This window comes from Nuphar pumila, chromosome 6, assembly GCF_984573655.1.
Source record: "Nuphar pumila chromosome 6, dmNupPumi1.hap1.1, whole genome shotgun sequence".
Taxonomy (NCBI): Eukaryota; Viridiplantae; Streptophyta; class Magnoliopsida; order Nymphaeales; family Nymphaeaceae; genus Nuphar; species Nuphar pumila.
In genome coordinates this window covers 14,590,886-14,598,227 of record NC_143254.1, presented here as the reverse complement: position 1 = coordinate 14,598,227, position 7,342 = coordinate 14,590,886, and the positions used below count along the sequence as shown (strand labels likewise).

Here is a 7,342-nt window from a genome sequence, read left to right as displayed (position 1 = left end):
TAAAATCGGGTGTACTCAAGATCTGACCCATTTATACCTAGCCCGATGTATACACTAACCTGTTGACTTATATGGGCCTATAATTTTTAGGCATACTAGTCCAAACCCGAATCATATTCCGTCAGGTTTGGGTTTAACTTTTAGACCCGAACCTAAATCGGGCTTGTGAGAACCCGAACCAAACCTAACTGAGTTACACTCCCAATCCATATAGAAATTTGAACTAGATTGCCCACAAGGGCTTCACTCATGTGGTAGGGGCGACTTGTGAATGTCACCAAGTTGAAATTATGTCACAAGTTCGAAACCCACGGGTGGCATCCCTTGGGGCAAGGTCGAAGCTGGGTGTAGTCCCTAGTGGGCAGGGGGGACCTTAAGGGCATGTTTGATGCGCTGTTCTCAGCGAGATTCGGACAAAAATCTCGCTGAGAACAGAGATTTTCAACAAACGTTGGACGCGTCGGACGGCGTTCCGCGCGTCCGCCGCGTCCATTATAGTATGTAATTTTTGATCCACCTCCCCCTCCCCCTCCCCCCCCCCGGTTATAAAATGAACAGGAACGAAGGGGACGAAAAAAAACATCGACGGGCGTGCTCTCTCTCTCCTTCGAAGTTCCTCCCCTCTCCCTGCGACCCTGTGAACCGATCGTCGCGTGATTCTAACCATGAACCTCTTCCTCTCCTGCATGCTGCCATCCTAGCCAGGGTAGCTTCGTCCCTACGATCATGGCCGGAAGAAGAAGCAAGCCTCGACATCAAATTAGGGCTTCTGCGTTCCCGCATAACCGCTCGCGGCGTCCTTCTGAAGGTGTCGTTGCTGAATTCTCTTCTTCAAGAATCTTCTCCATTGCGCTTTGAATCCACGAGGATCGACCGAATTATCGTCGATTTCTCACTGTTTTCGTTTTCGATTCTCAAGATTGAGGCCCACAGAGCTCATTTTGACCTAAAATTAAGGTTTCTTGGCCCATTCTTTACTGTTTTTTCGCTTTTTCTTTCTTTCCGCGCTTTCTTGTTTGGAAGAGGTGTTTGTAGTTTTAGTGGCTTTGCCTGTTAATTTTGGGGTTTAGTGGAATTCAAGGGAAAATGATCGGTTACAGAGATCTGGTTACTCAGCCCAGCGAGGAAGAAGAAAAGGATTGCGTTGCTTGATCCGGAGGTGTGTTGAAATTTGATTTTGTTAGATTTTTGGGGTGTCTGTGTGGTGTTGTCGATTGGAGATCGTTATGCATCTTACTGTTTGTAGTATTGTTTCGATTTTGTTAGCCAGTTCATGCTTCAAGCTTGTAGTCTTATTCTTTTTTTTTTAATATTATTTTTGATAAGTCTTAGTGTTTTTGTTGATTTTGAATAAACTATGACATGAGGGAAATCTCTTTCATTGTTTATCATGCCTTTCTTTCAATAATTCAATAAAGTGAAGCCTAAAAAACTGATAAGAAGGTTTCTCTGTGTAAATTACAGGGGATTTCATTGCATAATGCTCTTGAAAATATATTGGGAGAAAGGCAGTCTGGAAGGAGGGTGATGGATTCATAACTTCACGTAATTCTTGGTCATTGCCAAGTGTGCATTAGTGATATAGTTTTCCAGATACATATTCCCATCAATTATGGACAACCTGTGGGAAGTAATGCTTGGAAAGAACTTCATTCTCTTTGCATAAGCATTAGCGAATTCAGTGTAAGGGGTCAGCTTAGTGGGTACTGCAAACTGCTTAACATCATTGTTGAGTTGCTTATCATGGATAGGGATGTGACCCATTTGGTTTTGGATTTCAAAGATTTGTATGTCAAGTTGAAAGCAAGAGACCAGAGTCACCATGCCAGCTGTATTTTTTCAATCGAGAATCTATCACTAACTGTTGGAATGAAAAAACTTCAGCCTTTTACACTTTGAGGTTGATATCCCTAAAGTTGATATCGGACTTTCACATGTAGGCCTTTCTGTCATTATTCTTGTGCATGAAATGTTAAATACATAGAGCAACATAATGCTGTCATTAGATTATGGTGGACTTCTATCTGAAGATGTTTAAGCTGCTAGAAGTGGTAAGGTATTGTTGAAGAGGGCTGCACACCAGATACCATCCAATCAAAACTTTTATGTTGGTGAGAACTAATTGGTCACAGTTAATCAGGATCACTATATATAAATTTTTCGGTTTGAAACTATGAATCTAAATTCTAACTACTAAAAGCTTTATAATATTTGTTTTCTTGTATTATATTAGTTTTATCATTGGAATGTTTTGCTTTCTTCTCTAATAATTGTGACATGCTTGTGTGGGTTAGGAATCTTTGAACTAACAAAGTTACAACTATATTGCCATTTTCTGTTAGTTTTCTTTCCTTAAAAATTCATTTTCACATTTAAGATGCCTGAAAACATAGCGTATATTGCTTCATAAATTTGGCATGTGCAGGCAGAGTGCATTTAGCAAACAGGATAAGACAACTAACAAGAACCTTGCGGGTGCCTCCACAAATGCTATGAATTGAAAGATTCTTTCAATTTTTTCTACCTTTTTTAAGACTTTGAGGTAATCCAAAAATGTTGACCTTGTAAAAATCTTCTTCACTTTTTGTTTTTTTGATAAATGAGCACAATGTATAATAGTTTTTGAAAAACCATATTTTGGGCCAAAAACCAATTTGATATCCATATTCGGGTCAAAAATTCATATTCGGGGTAAAATCCAATTAGACATCTATATTCGCCGCAAATATCAAATTCAAGATCCATATTCGGGGCAAAAATCCAATTTGAAATCCATATTCGAGGCAAAAATCCAATTTGAGATCCCCATCCAGAGCAAAAATTTATATTTAGGACAAAAATCTCATTTGAGATCCATATTCGAGACAAAAATCCAATTCGAGATCCATATTCAAAGCAAAATTCATATTCGAGGCAAAAATCTCATTCGAGATCCATATTCAAGGCAAAAATCCAATTCAAAATTAGTATTTAAGGCAAAAATTCATGAATTTAGATATAATTACGTAATTGGATCCATATTCGGGCAAAAAAAAACATAATAAACTTGTTAAAACATGTAAAATGGTGAACGATTGTGTCATACAATCCAAAATGAAGTAATTTGACCCATTATCCATGACTGTCCAAATTGTCTGCATATTGTCATCAAACAATGGACATTTAGAACATAGCATTTGAGTAGTATCTAAACAAACATTGGGCTTGGAACAGTTATTACAGAATGAACAGAACCATAGTTCAGTTCCGTTCTTTTTGTTCATTTTGTCCAAACTTGGACAAACCATCAAACATGCCTTAAGGGTTTTACCAACCAGAGGCCAGTTAAGGTAGGCTCAGTGACGGGTTTTTTTCCTTGAATTATCCAAAAAAAAATGAACTAGATTACAAAGGAAGCAATGTTGTATTTGGATGGAAAATTTATATGGGAATATTGGATCTTCCAATCAATTCAGTTGGGATATACCCAACACAGTTAAGTCTTCACTAGTGTTTGAGAGTGGCACAGAAAATTTGTTGGTTTCCATGGAAGCATCAGAAAGGGAAGGCCCGGCGTTCGTGCCACTGAAATGGACTTTTACACAGGAACAACAAAACGGATCCTATGTTTGCCCACAACAGATCAGGTGCAATCACATTTCACAGTTTGGTGTGCTGCCGCACCTGATCCGCCCTCCATCTACAAGTATTTAATTTTTTTAAGGAAGAAATTTTCTTCTCCTGTGGCTTGGTAGACTATGATTTGACATAGGCTTTACATAACGGCTAATAGTAACCATAATTAACTGCCACTATGAAAAATTAAGGATGGAAAATTTCTCTGTGCATAAGCATGTGTCTAGTCTTTGTAGATCTGGTGGAGCCCGCTCTGTAACTAACAGTTTGGCTACACAATGCCAAAACCAGGTTATGGCGAAAAACCGCGTTTACACCCTGACATCATCCAAATGGTTTAACCGCTTGTATTTATTAGGTTTGTTTTATTGGCCAATTATAATATGGAACCCGTGTTAAATAGATGTGGATTAGGGATGACAGTGGACCGGGGGACAACGGCCCCGCCTCTCCCCGTTTGGACCAGGGGTGAAGGGCATGAAACGGGGATGGAGGCGGGGATGAAGGTTAAAATCTATCCCCGTGCGGGAATGGACTTACGCTTTTCCCCGCCCCGCCCCATCTCCGTCCCCGTCCCCAATCCTTCAAGGGATGACTATAGACTAAGGGGAAACGGGCCCGCCCCTGTTTGGACCGGGGATGGAGGACATGAAACGGGGATGGAGGTTCAGACTTTGAAATGGGGCGGGGGTGGAGACCTTGTCGGCCGCCCCCGCACCGGTCCACTGCCATCCCTAGTGTGGATGTTGCGACGAGGTACTTTAAAAAAAAAAACTCTGTGTCAAGGTTTGAGGATATATATATATCTTAAACCCAAGCTTAAGTTCCATTCTGGGTTCACCTACGGGTAGGTGTTTGGCCCTTGCTTGTACCAACAAGGAGAGGAAGAAAGGGAAAAATAAAGAGTGAAGAGAGGGATAAATGAAAGAAACGAAGAGAAAAAAAAAATGAAGAAAAAAAATAAGAAAAGCGAGAAGACAAGGAGGAAGATAAGGAGAAAAATAAGGAGGAGAAAAAAGAAAAAGAAAGACAAAAAGAAGAGAAAAATAAATAAGAGGTAGAGGAAGAACTCAAAGAGACAAACATACCTAAAAGTTGCCTTCGTCATTGTCACCACTGTCGTAAAAAGAGGAGGAAAGGCCACTATCTGAAGAAGAGGAGAGGCTGCCATCGAAAAAAGATGATAGAAATCGAGGAGGGGAAGTCAGGGTCGGGTCATGTCATAACACCTCCTCCTGCCCCATTTCTTTTGTTTTAACCAAAATAAACTCCATCAAAATTAACTGAGTTCATTTTAAACAACGGTAACCCTAAATGCAAGTTGACCGCACCCAGGGGTAAAACATGAATTTTTTCAACTCAAAGTATAGCTGTTAAAATCAAATTAAGCCGAAGCCAAGGTGACTCCCTAGAGAACCAAGTGAGTTTTGCGTTACCTTGTCGACACTCTGTGATGCATAGTGAATAATGTCACATCTCCTAATAAATGCCTTGAATGGTTATGTTCGTGTAAATCGTGTTGACAAATCCTGCAATTGGATTGCTCGTGCATTAGCTCGTACGGCAGTGCACAAACCACCTGCTATTTGGAAGGATGATCGTTTGAATTCTAATTCAGTGAACTGGTAGGGATCTGCTTGATCCAAGATTTATTACAAAAGAAAATCTAAAGCACTGAAGATTTCTGGCTTTCTTCATTGGTCGGCCCATTTCTTTATTAATCGTGTCAGGTCATATCTTGGTGCCTGGTAATAGCTAGAGCCCTGCGCCCTAGCTCTCTATATATTGGTTCTGATCATATCTCCCACAAGTTTTCGTTAGGTTCATTAGTTATTTTGGGCTTTTCCTCAAATATTTATCATGTCTTAAACCTTTTTTTCTCGCCAAACTCCACTCTTTGGAATTTGATTTTGCAGATTAGAACCCTATTGAAAGTAAACGTTAGCATATATATATTTGGAAAGATCAAATCTGCTTGAGCTTTACCTAATCTAATCATCTGAGGAAGACAACCCAAACTTGAATTGTATATTGCATGATCTTTTATGGCAAAAATGTGACGTCGTGAAAGTGGGTGATTACACAAAAATTGGCCCTCCAAACAAAGATGCATTTTTTTTTTCATAGTGAACGGGGAAACTACCCTTGAGATCAGAGACCTGCCATACTTATAGTCGACCCCTGGCGCACCCTTTGCCTCTAGGGAGTTGCCCTGAGCAAGGGCTTATCTCATTAATGCAAAGGGTTTGACGCTCAAAGAAAATGGATCCCTGACCACCCTTCTAGTGGGCAAGGCCCCCTCCACTGTGCCAAACCCCTTAGGCAATATGCATTTAAATATATAAAAGCACTCTGTACACAAGTTCTATTCATGTTTTTTTACCACATGTTACTCAGTTCACCATACACTTCCTAGATTTTCTATGCCAAAAAGGACTCGTTCCACACAAAAGTAGCAAATTATACGGAAGTCAAATCGCCCATGAATTTGTGCAATAACGTTGTATGATTAAGTCATTCCAAGGATCAGTGGTTTTCCTTTTGCTTTGCAAACATTGTTGTTTCATCAACAGTATCTCTTAAAGTTGCTGTTATTCCTTCTTTGACAGGAAAGAAACAAAGCTTATCGAATGTTTGGCAAAATGATGAAGTTATTGGATACCGAAACAAATGAAATACGAGTTGTTGGAATCCATGGCATCGGAGGCATGGGGAAGACAACTGTTGCTAAGGCCATTTACAATACAATCTTTTCCAAATTTGAAGCTAGCAGTTTCATTTCAGATGTAAGGGAAGTATCAAAACAATCCAATGGGCTCATGAAACTACAAGCACAGCTCCTCCAAGATGTGCTAAAGCGCAACGATCCTGCATGCCGCGGCATCAGTAGAAGGATCCAATTGATCAAAAACAATATTGGCCGTAAAGAGTAGTCTTGTTATTCTTGATGATGATGCTCAAGAGCAAATTAATGCATTGATCGGGAGCATAGAATCATTCAATCCGAGAAGCAAGATCATCATTACATCCTGATGCAAACATGTCTTCGAAGCGACATGCTTGAATGAGTGCAAGATTTACGAGCTCGAACAATTGGATCCAGACCAATCACTTGAATTGTTTAGCTATCACGCATTTGGGAGAAAGGAACCAGCAGAGGAATACATTGGGTTATGTAATAGAGTTGTATCAACTACCAGTGGGATACCCTTAATTCTTGAGGTATTTGGTTTCACTTTTTTCAATAAAAGAACACCAAAAGAATGGGAAGATCTACTAAATGAGCTTACTGAGCATCAACATAAAGCTATTTGCGACAGGTTGAAAATAAGTTATGATGTATTGGAAGAAAATGAGAAGCAAATATTTTTTAATGTTGTGTGTTTCTTTATTGGATGGAATAAAGTGTATGCAGTTCACATGTGGAAAGGTTGTGGCTTTTCCCCTGTTACACCAATTGATACCTTACTGCATAACTTCTAATCAAGATTAGTGATAAAGGAGAGTTCCATATGCATGACCAAATACGAGATATGGGCAGACAAATAGTTAGACAAGAAAAACTCGAAAATCCTGGTCAGAGAAGCAGGTTGAGAACTTATGAAGTAAATGATATGACAAAAAACCCAAATGCGAGTTCTTAGTTGGCAATTTTCTTTCATTTAATTTGGTATCTTGTGCATTTATTTCACTGCACTCAAACTTTAATTAATGACATCATATTCGT

The 7,342-nt window shown here is 39.6% G+C and overlaps 1 long non-coding RNA gene across 1 annotated transcript; it reads left to right on the top strand.

Annotated features, from left to right (window-relative positions):
- The first annotated feature begins 592 nt into the window (after window positions 1-592).
- LOC149834056 (uncharacterized) lies at window positions 593-2,011 on the top strand. Its single transcript, XR_016432502.1, has 2 exons — window positions 593-1,159; window positions 1,465-2,011. It is a non-coding gene; the product is annotated as an uncharacterized LOC149834056 (long non-coding RNA).
- Window positions 2,012-7,342: the final 5,331 nt, after the last annotated feature.